The following is a 16,056-nucleotide window of genomic DNA, read 5'->3' as shown; positions in this document are numbered from 1 at the left end:
TCTGGGAAGGCCTGTACAAATCGAAGTTCTTTATTTAAAAAAAAAAAAAAAAAAAAAAAAAAAAGACTAACAAAACACTTGCAAGCCTCTACCCAGTTCATTGTCAAATACCGGTTTATTAAAATCTCTAACCAAACCTTGGTAGGCCCCTAACCTTAATTTTTTTTAAATTAAATACTGTTCAATCACAAGCCCCCTCAAAAATAGTGGTGTATTTGTTCTTTACAGTTCTTTATTTAATACCAGTCCATCACACTACAAAAAGAACTGTGATTGTTATGGACCTTCCACTGTTTTGTAAGGGATTAGAATGGACCAGTTTCTAATAAAGAACTGTGGTGGTAGGAGCATTAATAGCATTATTAAATACTAGCCCTCCATAACCCCTTACACTGGTAGGCCATACTCGCCACAATTACTTCATTAAATACTACTCCACAACTGTGCCAAAATGAATCTTTATAAAACACTAACTCACAAGTCAATTGCCACTAATTCTTCATTCACAACAGCAGCCATCATTCTTCACAATTCTTCAGTACAAGATTCATTCACATTTGAAATTAACAACTCGCAGGTCTGTAGAACACTGGTGGGTCTCTCTCTACCTCTAACTACCCAGAAAGCCATGGTAGGCCCATGGTAGGCCCATACCCACCAAACTCCCAGCGTTCCTCTTCTGGCCCTCTCCATGGGTGATGCTGGTGCAGTCAGAGCACTAATCCTCGCCTGGAGACTCCACTGGACGGTAATCGGCCCGCCTAACTTCAGCAGCACGGTCAATACTGGAGGATTCACTACTGCTTTAACTCCAATATTTACGTGCTGCTACAGCCAGGCAGCCAGTCGCGGCGATATTCAGGAGACACACACATACACACTCGCGCGCTCGTGCGAGTAGAGTGCGCACCCTTTCGCACGCACATAGTGACGTTCCCTGGCTCCTGTTTTTGCCTACTTTTGCCCCCCTCCTCTCTTTCAGTCCTGGCGTTGCTGCCGCAGCACAGCACGGCCTGCACCCCCCTGTTGAAAACTCACAAACCATTCTGTGCTGCTACGGCACCGCCAGGCCCTGTGCGCTCTCTCTTTCTATCTCCCTCTTGCGCACTGTCTGTCTGTCTCTCTCTCTCTCTCGTGCACGCGCTCATGAGGCTGCGCGGAAAGTCGTTTTGCGCGCGACCAACAGAGAGAGAAAAAAAAAGACTAAGCCTTTTTTCCCCCCTCCTCGTTGGTCGTGCAAAACACGAGTTTCTGCACGACCGTGCGAGTGTGTCAGATAGAGAGAGAGAAAAAGCGCGCAAGAGGAACAGGAGAGCCGTCGCGGTGTCGACCTGAAAGCAACAAAGAAAGGAAAAAAAAAAAAAAAGAAAACCATTTATTATAGGAACCCTAAAAACCTAAAATCAAGGTCATGGTCAAGTTTTGCCACCGTGATTTACAGGGGCAGTCATCTAAAGGGTTACCTTGTAGAGATATTGACAATCCCAAAACGATAATAAAAAGAAAACTCAGTGTTAAATGTCAACATTTGCAGGGTTAATTTAACAATAAAAGTGGATACTTAGTCAATTTTACCAGATTTCATTTAACCCTAGTGTTTCTCAAATGTACTTTAATCTATGATTATAAAATAATTATAAAATGACCCCAAAGATACGTAATTAGAAGGGTTAACTCATACACTCACTTATCTTTCCAACAGCCATTATTTAACTTACAAACATACTTTAACACATAAATAATCTAAAAGGCAAACAAATGCAATGGTTTACAGTAACACAGTTAACTACCTTTCAATATATCTATATTTACCATATGTAAACAATTACATTTGTCTACCTTTTTAACTTTGTATAACTTTCTCACTACATTTGTTTACTTTGGTAAAAGTTATCTGAAATCGTTATCTAAAACAGTCTAGATATAACTACTAATTAATTACTGTTTATTTTGTTAATTAACTCTGCAGCCACTCATCTAAATGTCTACAACTACTTATTTAACTCAAACATACTTCATTTAACATCTAAATCTATAACTGTTAAGTCGATAATTTATTATTAACTTTGCTGACGGTCAATATCTAAATTTCCAACAGTCTATATTTAACTATAGTATAGGGCTGCACAATTTATCTTTTAAGCCTCGTAATCACAACCTGCGATTGTGCAATAGTTTTCACGAGATGCAGGGTCATGTAAGGCGAACTAAATAATTTTTTTTGTTTGTTTTTACTACTTGACAAAAGGATTTTTTTTCTTTCATTTTCCAGGAAATACTTTATCTACCGGATGCAGATTATATATGGCCAAAATAATTTATTTTACTCCAATCTTCAATACACAAAGTGCATTATTAATATTGAGACAGGCATCATTGCCTTCTGGTGAAAAAGTCTGTATTATTTTAATATTGCAATATTTGTTGCAGAAAATGTCATTTTTTTCCCAGTACTGTGCAGTCCTAATCAGTAATTTAACTCTTATACCAGTCAAATTTGAACAACCTTCACTTACACTTGCCTTGTGTTACTCCTATGTTAAACCCTAACATTTGTTAAACTTGCTATCTGCCTTCATCTAAATATCTAAGTCTAAATAATAACTCTGTAAATGTATTATTTTATTCTTTCACTTATTCATACTTTTACCAACTTTTATTTAATTCTGAAACTGCCTTCCTTTATCTGTGCTACTGTTCCATTCTGTGTGTATCTGAAATTCTTACTTTTATTAATCTGCATCACAGTATTTCTTTAGTTTCAGTTTTTAGTCTTCATCTAACTTTTGCACTCTGTATTTAAGTAGTAGAAATAACTTACAAGTCTACCTAGAACACCCTTTACTTAACTGTTACTGTTAATCCATACATTTCTTCATTGCTCATGGCCTTTATCTAAATTACAAGCAGGCTATATTTAACGCTAGCACAGAATTTAAATTTTACACTCGTTTGCATTCCTCAAAGTTTAAAATGACCTCAATCTAATTTTCATTGAACTCTAACTATTTTATAGACTTAAGAGAAATATCTTATGATCTATATTTCACTCTAGCACACATTTACACTTTTATACCTTGAACAGCCTGAAGTTCATTTAACTCTTAAATGTTTTACTGTGAGGTCTTCATTAGTTCACCTTGTTGTCCAGCTTAATCCACATTTTTGACAGTCTATATTTAACTCTATTAATGTTTCATTAAACTCTTACACTTAACGACATTTCTAAAAGCCTTTATCTATCAAGATAATCTTCACATGTCAGGGTTAACAGTCACAGAGTTAACTGATGACCTAGGTAATGTTTAGTCTATATTTAATTCATATACATTTTATATTTAACTCTGTTAAACTCTTAGTGTCACTTAAACTCACATCTTTTCCTTAAAAAGTCTGACTTTAAAAGCATTATGAGTTACATAAATGTTGTTACTGTTAACCCTTACTGTCTGTTTTTATCTAAATTCCCAACATCTTTAATATAACTCTTACATGTTAATTCAACTCATTTATCTACCTTTATTTATTACAAAAAATATTTTAACTATGTACACATCTGTTCATCTAGGTTTTTAATCTGAATTTCTACAGCTTACTCATCTACTTTTAAAACACCCTTAATTTTACTCAAACTGTCAAACTCTTACATTCGTATACCTTGTCAGCCTTTATTTATTTATTTTTAACATTTTATAGTTATCTCTAATAATGCTCATTTTGCCTACCTTTCTCAGTGTTTATTTAACTATAATCTTCCTTTAACTCTGTAACTGTTAACCCTTATATCTGTTTCCCTTGCTGATGGTTCCCTACTGTTTTTCCAGTCTATATTTAACTATATCAAAGTTCATTTTAACTCATCCACCTTTTTAACAGCCTTTATTTAACTACATCATCCTTAATTTAATCCTTACTTTTGTATGCCTTGCTGTCCATCATAAACTTGTACACTTTCCTAACTGGCAGAAATAGTCCATTTAACACTATAATAAAATTAATTTAACCCCTATATATATATATATATATATATATATATATATATATATATATATATATATATATATATATATATATATATATATATATATATATATATACACACACACATTCCTTCAGCTTGCTGTCCATCTAAGTTTCTAAACAGTTTATACATAACTCCATTCATGTTCATCATTAGCAGCGGTTTATTTTATTTTCATTTTTAGCTGAATCATGTTTCTCTGCACAGAAAAATGGGCTCATCACAATTAATAACATTTCTAAACACACCTACATCCTGTGATTCTACACTCACACACCCTACCTTTACAACAGGCTTGTCATTGTGAAAACTGACAAAATTAAGTAACCGTCCATGTAAGCCTCTACCTTAAAACTGGCTTAAAATCGTTTTATAATATATTTTTAAGTGAACCATAAAACTTTCTTTATATGTCATATTTATTATTTTAATAATCATTGTTTGCCAAAAAAAAACAAAACCAATATTTAAACTTTTTTCCATGGTATATCACCCGTTTACAGTTTGTAATGCAAACAACAATCACAAATGCAGATGCATCTGTTCCATTTTCTCTCACACCCTCCTACGACACAAACACACTGCCTGCAGCAGTCACTACTCCAAGTAGACAAAACCTTGTGTGTTTAATACAAGGCCATGTATATATATATATATATATATATATATATATATATATATATATATATATATATATATATATATATATATATATATATATATATATACACACACACACACACATATACTGCTGCCAATCATGGCAGTAGTTTCAGAATAATTTAAATATTTATTTACTGTGTATATTTTCATGCAAGCCTGTAAATTTACCAGAACAAACAGGTGTAGATTAGGTTCTCTGTTCTATTTTATAAACCTCTCATCATTTCCCACATTTCCAGATGTATGTTGTGCCACACTGCAGATGTGCTTTCGACCCAGTCAGACAGCATAGTAAATCGTATGCTATCAGCGTGAAACTGTAAAACTACATAGAAGTGCAGTATTTCTAGGTACTGTTCCATGATGCAGATAAGTAAATTACAGTATTTTACTCCAGCAGCTCTTCCCCTGCCTCTCCTCTTTGAGGCAGCGGCAATTACATAATCCCACCAATGAAACGTCTTTATGCCCCAGCCTTCATCACACTCCCAATCTCACATATTTTACAGTCCCTCTATTCAGTTGCCTGTGTTTACGACGGCTTCAATGCGTACATTGTTTTAGTGTGTTTCTGCACGCTGCTATATTTGGAAACGGGACGTCCCAGACATGGTGCAAAAATCCTTGAACATTGGATGGCTATTCTGGAGTCAGACACACACACACACGATTTTGAGAAATTAACTAATCTACTTACCACGGAAATGGTTCAGAAACACCGTTGTCCTTTGCTCTGTTTTTGATTGACTGAAGAGAGGGGAGAAAAAAGGGACAGAGAAAGAAGAAGAAGAAAAAAAAAAAAAAAAAAAAAAAGACATTAGTGAAATGCATGCACTGAGGTTACATGGATGTTGTGTGTGTGTCTGCCTGCTACTGTTCAGTTGTGAAGCAGATGGGTGTACTTAAACTTTCCAACCCAATTAAACACTTGACTTCTACAGACGGCATTAATACTTAAGTGATGTCATTATTTATGTAGTATTTTGGACCATTTGGGTACCCAAAATAAAGATTATTAAGAATAACAAGAATTTATATTTTTTCTTGAGAAAGTGTGTCATGTTAATGAACAACAACAAAAAAAAATGTTCTAAAAACTTGCTACATACACTTTTTTTTTCTGACGTTGAATCTTTTTTCATAATTTCATTCTTCTCGCACAAACACACACCATAATACAGACAAACAAGTGACAGGCAAAAATTCACTTAAAACTGAATTCCTTAACCAGCTTCAAACCAAAATGACTTAATGTCAAAAGTACACAACTCAAAGCTAACCCATTTTTTCTTATCTCAGATATCAGTAAAATCAACAAGTCATCATTTCAGCTCAACAATTACGGCACTCCCACCACTTTTACTATCTAAGTGTTTACTCACAGCATTTTAAACTGTTTTATTTATATAATGTTCACATTTGTCAGGAAAGGTGCAGTAAAATTTGTAGAGCTCTAACTAGAACATGACGCAATGTAGCAAACTCACTTCTAATATTCTAATCTAGCATATCAGCCAATCAACAATAATCCTTTCACTATGAAAGTGTATTTACATATCATTTAAACTGATTTATTTTATGTTCACGCTTGTATATAAAAAAATTAATTAAAAAAAGCAGTGCAATTTGTAGAGTGGTAATTAAAACTTGATGCAATAAGGCAAAAATAAAAAAAATAAAATAAAAGTTAAAAATTAATAAATCATTTCAAATATCAGTAAAGATCAACGAATCATCACCCCAGCCTCAACTATAGTGGCACTCCCACCACTTTTACTACAACTGTCTCACTTTGTTCGTATTAATAAAAAAAAAATTAAGTGCAATAGAACTGAGTAGCAATAGTGCAATGAAGCAAACTGATTTATTTAATCTTATTTAACAGGATCAAAATGTGTTTACACCAAGTGTTTTAAACCAGTTTACTTACATTATACCCCAAAGTAGTAATTTAGATGCAACAACGCAAACTAATTTCTTATCTAATCTCACATTTCAATCAAGTCAACAACCTTAACAATCCTTTCAGTTTTACCATAAAAGTGTCCACACATAGTGTATTAAACTGGTTTACTTATTTTTACATTTGCCCCACCCCCTTCTGCAGAGTAGTAACTAGGACGTGATGTATTGTAGCAAACTCATTTCTTATCTAATCTCAAAAATCTGCCAAATCAACAACTGGTCATCACTCTAGCCTTAACAGTAGTGGCACTCCCACTACTTTTTACTATAAAAAACTTTTTAGATAGCATTTTAAAATGTTTCATTGATGTTACATTCATATTCGCAAAAAAAATAATAATAAAAAGCAGTAAAAAAATCTAAAAAAATAAAATAAAATAAATAAATAACCTTTAAGTAGAATTCTGGATGATTACGTTTGAGATTATGATCTGATGCACACTCCTTTATACTCCCAGGCAAAGCAAAACTGTTTATTATTTAGAATAGAATGAAACGTCAAGATTACATATACTTATTTTTTGACCAGCAGCAATAAAATTTACCTAAAACATTGAAACATGGGAATTCTGCAAACAAGAGTTGCAGATATAATAGCATAGGTATCAACCACCAAAGCAAAAATAAAATGTGGTGTTTTAATTTTATATATATTAAAAAATATATAGAATTTTCAACTTTTGGACAAAAAAATCCAAAAAATAAAAACCCATCCTTCCTCATTGCAAAGGTCTAGCAGCTTTTTTCATCTAGACTTCAACTGAGAGCAGTGCAACTGTATTCGTCTTTGTAACTGCGTATGCCTAAAGCTTACAGAAAAACATTTACTTCCTACCACAAAAAGGGAAGTTGCTAGAGTACTTTAACTTGCTTTAACTAGTGTAACCAACAAAGAGGACAGTATTTTCCAATGCATTTAAGCACAGAAAGTGCATGTGGCATCTGCGAGAGTGAAAATGTATACGTGCAGCCCTCTACAGCAATTGTTTATAGAATCTACTGCAATAACAATTATCAAATCACCGAGTGCACTACAAAACCGACACACCTAATGTCCAAACAGAGCCATCCACAAGCAGTTTCTGCAACTTCCTATGCAGTCAGGTCAGTCTTGCACACATCATCGAGCAAACCTACACTTTACCACTTCATGTAAAGAAAAAAGAAACAAGGAAAAAAAAATAAAAATAAATAAAATAGAACAGCACAGGACCTTTACAATACAAGAACATCTTAAGTTAAAAAGTAAGAAAAGGCAATGTAAACTGATTAGTGCTAAAACTTGCCAAACAAACCTATATCAAGATAAGCATCTGACTATACCTACATGCATACCTTATAGCAAGTTTAACTTGCAGCAGTTTTCAAGCGAACCTCCTTAAAGGCAGCAGTAGTGTCCGATCAAGTGCAAAAGTGTAAGTACCAAGTGCATTTACCTCTGTAATGTCAGGCAAGAGGGAAGGGAGGGGGGGGGATGCCTGCCCTGGCAGCACGTGCACCACTGTGAACGGCATTAATGCTCTAATGAACTATGTATATACTGCGTGACTGTCCCCTTTAGAGATGGGCGATTTTGTCCTCAAATATATATTCACAAACTTTCAGGTCCAGACAATGATTAAGATTCAATACATCCCTCAATATAAAAGTGTACAATTACCATGCTATATATTTTTTTCTATTCCTTTATTATTCGTCATTTCATTAGCATTTCATTGATAGATGTTTGTTACAGCTGGCAAATAGCTTTAAGTTACATACATACTTTGTGGGCCTTATTGCCATTTTTCATTTTTTTCTTCATGTAATTTATATTAATAATATAATTGCATCACTACTACTGAAATTAATTAAACATTGAGATATATATTTCTTGGCCACCATCCCAGCCCTAATTTTAGAGTATTTTGGCAATAACTTTATATAGAGAAACAAAAAAATAATAATAATAATAAAAGTAAAAAGGCCACAAAAAGTATACACTGGTACAAAAAGTGTGATTGGTAAACTTCAACACTAACAGTGTTACATTAACACTTAAATTATTAAATTAACACTGGCAAATGTACTGTCTAGAAAAATGTGTACTGTAAATTATAGCAATATTTTGTACATTATATGATCAGGCACACCCTAGTCCCCATGTTTGCATCAGAGCAATCACACCAATCAAGCCATAGCCTACTACCAGACAATTTAATCTAATTTTTAAAGTCACAAGCCAGAAATGCAAATCTTTGAATAAAAGTTTATAATAAAAATAAACAAACATCTATATACCATAAAGCAAATATGACAGATCAGAAAAACATCTGCAATTCCACCCCACCCCCTACATCACTGACCTTCAAAGGCTCCTGGGCTAGCCCTTTTTTTTTTAACAGCTTTAAAATAACATGCAAATCTTTTTAATGTTCAAACCACTTTTAACCAACTTCCTTAAATGTATGTGTCCCTTGAATGTATTTTTAAAAATTGTCTTTTTAAATTTTAAATGTTAAAAAGAACCTAATATTTAAATTTATTAGTGCCCTATCCAGTTAAGCCTTTACTATTTAATAAAAAAAAAATAAAGACCATAAATATAAAATGTTTATGGACACGTAAGAGAGGAAAAAAAATGAATAAATCAGACCCACAACACAATGATAAACCTCTACTCACTTTAACGGTTGGTCTGTATTATTTACAAGAGTGGCTTCCTCTCAAAGGGAGATTAAAACGTGATCCCTTTGAAGTCAAAACGGCCCTTAGAGCTTGCTCAAGCCCACGTCACACACACCAAAGCATTATACATTTTGAAACTGAGGCATTTTACCACCACAGAAGCTAAATCTGTATTGATGAAATGGATAAATACAGAGTAAGAGGAGTTGTTTTGCAAAATAAAAAAATCTCAGAAAAAAAGTTAGAAAAGCACACCCACCAGTTTTTCATCTTTTATCACAAAATAAATGTTTTGCCTAAATATTGGCCGAACTTCTAAATTACATATTTTTTAGTTTTTTTTTTTTGCTAGAAGGGAATGACTCATCTTTGGCTGATTAGGCTACAGGCAATACAGATGACTACAACCATCAGTAATCAGTAGAGAAGTGACTGAAGAAGGGACTCCTGTTTATGGCCTGTGTAGCAAATTTGGTCGGCATTAATGATCAGAGTAAAAGCGTAGGAGGTACCTGAGTCAAATGCAATATCATGTAATCATGTTCAATATGCTGATATTCTGGTCTACCATTCGTGACATTTAGGAGTATTCTTGTGTTAGACAATATAATACTGGGGAAAAATTACTACAAAATTTTACTACTAAGTAAAAAGTACTAAAAAATGTTTACACTGCTTTGACAGAGCTTGCACCTGTTCTCTACATTGTGTACAAACTTTATTGATAGACAAATTAAAATGGTCCAAAAATGACTTAATAAAAAAAATGTACACTCACACCATTGACAGTTTTTTTTTTTTGAAGATAAGTTTTTCTAAGTTACACATTGTAATTAGGGCTCTATAGCTTTCTCTCGCACACTCACTCTCATATATATATATATATGTGTGTGTGTCTCTCTCTCTCTGTATACAAATTTTACTCTGAATTTGCAGCAATTAATTTAATTAAGCAGTAATAACTACACTAACCTGTCACAATAACTATATATATTGTTTTAGGAATTTTTGTTATAAGTGATTTCATTTATGACCATTTTATACCACCAGTAATATCAATAATTAAAATTAATGCGTTCTCACACACAGAGCTTTAAAATTATAATTATTAAGAATATTTAGACACTGAATTTTTTTTATTTTAAATTCCTGACTAAGTCAGCAAAAATCAGGTCATGTTGTATTAGAAATGTATGATAATGTATTTATCATGACAGACCTAAATTACACTCTTTGTAATGAAATAGTCAGTTGGTCAGTGTTATTTTTGCACAGACATCCTTGAAATGCTCAGAAAAGCACTTTGAGTATCACAGTACGCTAAAGCAATGCCATATTGCTCACCTCTAAGTGTCTAAATAATTAGTAATGCCAATATTAACACATACTGCTTATAAAAGTTCCAGAACCTTGTGTGCCTGACCAACAGGAACTGTAAGCTTTATGAAATGAGCTGGGGCCATATCAAAATGCATAAGGGTATCCTTTTGGACGTTTGCCAAGAGGTTACAAGTTTATTTGAAGCCAGACTAATTTGAAGGGAACAGACTTGCATAGCATTTCAGTGCACCATAAGTCACTGCTGATGATCATTATGGCTACTAGTTGGTCACGGTTGTTGCGTCACAACAAGGGGGGATGTGTAGGTTGCACGTCCTAAAAGGACACTGCAGAAAAAAATTGTTTTCTTGCCCAGTTGACAAAAATATAAATATAAAATAAAGATTCAGTATGACTGGAAATTGCCAATAATTGGTCAGATAGCTAGAAAACTGTTAACTAAACAAATACTGAAAATAATAGTTTACGGTGTGTGGCTATTTATTAAGCTGCACTGTAGGATCAGCAAAACCAGATATGTGGTTTAATACAAAATTAAATATTTGTAAAAACAACAACAAAACAATACAACTGGTTGTAAAATAATACTGCTAAATAGCACTGAAAGTTTGAAGATGTTTTAAAATAAAAAGGGGACACATTAATGACTTTCTTCTTTTTTTCCTCTCCTTTTCAAGGCCGTCCTGATTAGGACGGGGCTGGACAGCGGGGTCCTCGGTACCCTCAGAGGGCCAATGTTCCCAAACCAGCTACTGCGACCACGCATCTGCCTGCCATGACATTCTATACATCTTAATCTAATGTGCATTTGTGTGATAATTAGACAATTATTCTGACAGTGCTGCATTACAAGGTCAACGTATATATTTATGTGCATGAGTTTACTATATTTATAGTGTATTCTAAGTTCTAGGAGCTAAAGTGCTGTACAATATTAAAATGCAAAAGCCAGTTAAAAATATAATATTTTTAAAAGAATATTTTATTCTTTGTCTTGCACAAAAATGTTTGTTTGCAGTTACAAACACGAACACATTTACACTTCTCCTTAATAGCTTAGATTAAGAACATGGACCATTGTGTGACACCAGAAGAACAGGAACACACAGGACAAAATGACAAATATACATCTAGTCAAGATACGATGGGTACAATCTACAATAAATTACCAATATCAATTATTTTTAACTGGTTCTAAAGCTGTTTTATCATCATTTGGTAATGTCAACATGCTCAGACTTTTTTGGGCCCCCAGAACAGGCTAAATGTGCCCCTTTTGGCACCTATTGTACACCCCAAGTGGCCTAGTTTTACAGAATTAGGCCTTTGGTACATGTTAAGACAAACAACCCCAAAACTTCGGTCCTGACCTTAAGTCTCCAATCACACGGAGTGTGTATTTATGTGGGTCATCCTCATTATGTTCGTAATGCCTCGTCTGACTTGCAGTGTGTGCTGCCGTGAGATCACTGCATTTTAAATTAAAATATTATAAGAAAATCTATTAATTATATTTCTATAGTATAACTACAATAATTAATACTATTTTTAAAATGTATTTTATTATTATTATTTTTATCATCTTTGGTCAGTACAAGGTGTCCATAAGAAGTCTGTTGCAGTGACTTTCAAAATCTTAACAGGTCAGTAATCAATTCAAACGGACACTGTTAAACATGGACAAGCAGCACATTAACAAAAGCCTCTTTCACTGAATGCTATTCTTTCATTTTAGTAGTCATACAATTTACAGTCACCATCTACGACCTTGAGGTAAGTAGCTGCTCATCTGCAACTTTCCTGCCACTCTTTAATAAAGCACCAATTGGACAACAGGCCTGGGATTACTCTAATAGAAATCAGAATTTTTGTGGACATGTGTTAATGTGATCACTCAAAATGTTGAGAGAGAGTGTAAGTATGTGAGTGTATGTGAGCACACAAGTTGTTTAAGGATATGTAACATGCAAGTGTATTTAGTTATGTTGCACTTCCCCAAAACAACTGACAGCAACAAAATACAGCAAATAAAACTAAATATAATGTTTTTTTTTTATATATATTTTAATTTAAATATATTTATGCCTATTTTCAGATAGGGTGTGTGGCAGGACACGGCACTTGCCTTAAGTGCAAGTGTGTGTGAGTTTAAAAATTGCACATCTCTAAACTCAAATTCAGCAGTTACATTCGAACATACTAACATCGTAAATATGCATCTCTGTACATATTTACAATTTAAACATAAATTGTGTGTGTGAGATCTATATGGTTATTACAGTTCAACCTGAATAAATACATTTTCTACAAAGATATATATATATTTTTACAGAAAAACAAGGCACCTCTAATTGGCTCACATTAATAATAATTATTATGTTAGAAATAAAAACACCACCACCCTACATGTGTGAATTCTCAGTGGCAGTGAACAGTGTGTGAAGTGTCAGGCCAGCTTTTTGACTTGTGTGTCATCTGTCTGCGTGTGTGTCTCTGCATCTGTATGTTTTCAGAATGTATTTATTTTTTATATAGTGCAAGTCCACAGACCAACAACAGACGAACTGCTGGAAGTCTCCTGAAGTCTGGTAAACTACAGCACAGCTGGAACCACTGGGCCTGGCCTACCAAAACTACTGTTACAAGCATTCACAGCTTTATTATGAATATAAGCCTCAAATAAAAGTTGAACTAGGGCTTTAATTTAAAAACAAGAGACAAAAAAAACAAGAAACTGAACGATTATTAAATGTTCCGATCAAGACCAGACTGCATTTTTATCTGAAGTCATGTGAAGGAAAGCTGTGCGTACATCTTTAATGTATATAATTAAGATAAATTAAAATTATTATAATAGTATTAGTGTACTTGATTTCTTTAAGTAGTTTATTTTACTAATTTATATCTGTGTTACAAAGTTTACAATAACTGTATGGGACATCCTCATATACATGTTAAATAAATAATAGAAATTACATTGATACCATTATTACAGTTTTATATTACGAATTAGCATTTAGAAATTTGACGTGCTTGAATGTGTCTCTTCACTAGAAAAGGAGTGTCAAGGTGCGCAACGCTCTTCATGATCCACCTAGTACTACATACAGGCCAAAAAGGCCTGGCTCTGGCTCAGGTCCACCACAACGGTTAGAGAGCACACACACACACACACACACACACACACACACACACACACACACACACTTTATTAATGCTGCCCACGACACTTTGCCCCCACCGACAATGGAAACTCTGATTAGAAACCCCCTTGTTACTGGTGGGTATGGTTGTTTTTGTGTGTATATATGTTCATTATAAAGATATTGGGGAAATCTGACACTGATCTTTTTTTTCTCTAATATATACTGTAATGTTTTAAAAAAATACAAATACAGAAATTCTCACCATTCATGGTTTGGACTAAAATAAATTACTTTGGGCAAATAAAACCTTTGATAGTGGTAGATGTCATGGAAAAAGAGAACAGTGTGAATTTCCCTTTTGTACCAAGCGGTACTAAAAAAATGAAAAAGTTCATGACACTGCAACTATTACTGTGCAGACCCACATTGTTACATATATATATATATATATACAATTTTTAGATATATCATTGACAAATTGACTCTATGGTCATCATGACTAAGAACAAAAGGCAAAAGGGTCTAGGCCAACAACTGTCATTATTATTAGCTATAAACGTGGCTGAATGGAGCTGAGCTACCCAGCAAATAACGAAACAGGCCCTCCTTTGCTAACCCGACCACCCCCCTCTCCTCCCTCTGCACAACTTTCTTCTGTTTCTGCAAATAATGTGGTGGACACACAAGCACACACACACACACACACACACAACTTCTTCAACTGCACAACTTTCTTCTGTTTCTGCAAATAATGTGGTGGACACACAAGCACACACAACTTCTTCAACTGACCAATAAAAAAGATCAGGAACTAAAGAATGGCCACGAAGTTTCCCCTTCAAGACGAGCTGCACCTACAGGCTTTCTTCAAAAGGTTAGTGTCCAAATGAAAGAAGCAATATCTCAGCAAACGTCAAGACAATGCACTAATATGCCTGTTTTTAGGTATGTTAACCCCTAACTAGTCAACTGGGTTAGTTAACCTAGTTACATAAGCCACAGTTAACTAAACAATTGACCAACGTTTACTGTTAAATCTAGCTGCGTTAACTGGTTAAATATAAAACGTTAATAAGGTTCCCACTTTAAGACTAGCTGCAACTTCTTCCATCAAAATGTTAGCGCCTAAATTAACCTAGGCAAGGTAGTGCAGCAAAATCTCTACTAAAGTTACAACGATGTCACGAAAATGCACTAATATGACTGTATCTAGTGAGCTAGGTTAACTAGTTAACTAACTAACTAGGTTACAGCAGCCTTTACATCATCATCATCACTGTTAACCTACAAAGCTAGGTCAGCTATCTTAACTAGTTAACTAGATGACCTAGCTAACCTAACCTAGCTACATTTTAACGATACCAGATGCTGACTCACCAAATAACGCTACACACAGACTTTTTTTTCTCTTTTTAGGGGGGAAATAACTTTTTTTTCTCCCAGTCGTTTTCGTGGTTATATCTAAAAACGCGCAAAACAGACTAAAAACTATACATAAAATGTAATAAAAGTCAAGTTGTGGACCTGCCAGCTTTTATCACCATTTCAGCATTTTCGACATAACCAGCCAGCTAGTCAAGCAGCCGTATAAACGCTTTTTATATTAATGCATATGGACGCCAGCCACGATGCTATTTACAATGAAGCAAAAGTGACCGTTAATATTTAAATTAAAAAAGACGCTTACCGGCTCTGGTGGCTGAGCTCGCCCGACTTGTGTCATCTGAGTCTCCGTGAGTCGATGCATCTCTCTCTCTTTCTAACACACACACACACACACACAGTCTCTGCAGCGCCGTATCCATCTCCCGCTCAAAATCTAGGTCGAAAAAAACGGCGAAAACGGCAAAATCTCGCGCACCGCGTCCCCGAGGCTGAAGCCACACACTTCAAACTAATTTACTAAATTTTTAAACATTTTTCCCGCCTTGTTTTCCAATTTTCACAAATTTTTCTCGACGTTTTCAAAAAATGCTCTTTCCTACGCAGCTGAAAAACAGACAGACAGCAGCCTCTTTCCCTCCCACGACTCTCTCTCTTTCTCTCTCCAGCTATCAGTTACAGCTGCTCATTCTTCTCTATCCTTCTCCACCTGCCCGGTTCTGCCTTTCCCCCGCTCTCTCCGTGCGTATACAGCTCATATAAGCTAGTTTAATAAAGCGACTATAGCTGTTAACACTCCTCCGCCCTCAGTCTCTCAGCTCTGCCGGGCTGCGCTCCTCAGCCCCGCTCCTCTCCGCTCGGCGGTGTTGA

General features: G+C 34.6%; 1 long non-coding RNA gene across 1 annotated transcript; it reads right to left on the bottom strand.

Moving 5' to 3' along the window:
- Nucleotides 1–1,278: 1,278 nt before the first annotated feature.
- LOC111193533 (uncharacterized) lies at nt 1,279–15,969 on the bottom strand. The gene is made up of 3 exons (XR_002650583.2): nt 15,491–15,969; nt 5,382–5,431; nt 1,279–1,331 (listed from the first exon to the last, which is right to left on the bottom strand). It is a non-coding gene; the product is annotated as an uncharacterized LOC111193533 (long non-coding RNA).
- Nucleotides 15,970–16,056: the final 87 nt, after the last annotated feature.

This window comes from Astyanax mexicanus, chromosome 21 (assembly GCF_023375975.1).
Source record: "Astyanax mexicanus isolate ESR-SI-001 chromosome 21, AstMex3_surface, whole genome shotgun sequence".
Lineage (NCBI taxonomy): Eukaryota > Metazoa > Chordata > Actinopteri > Characiformes > Acestrorhamphidae > Astyanax > Astyanax mexicanus.
This window is presented reverse-complemented; position numbering and strand designations above follow the sequence as displayed.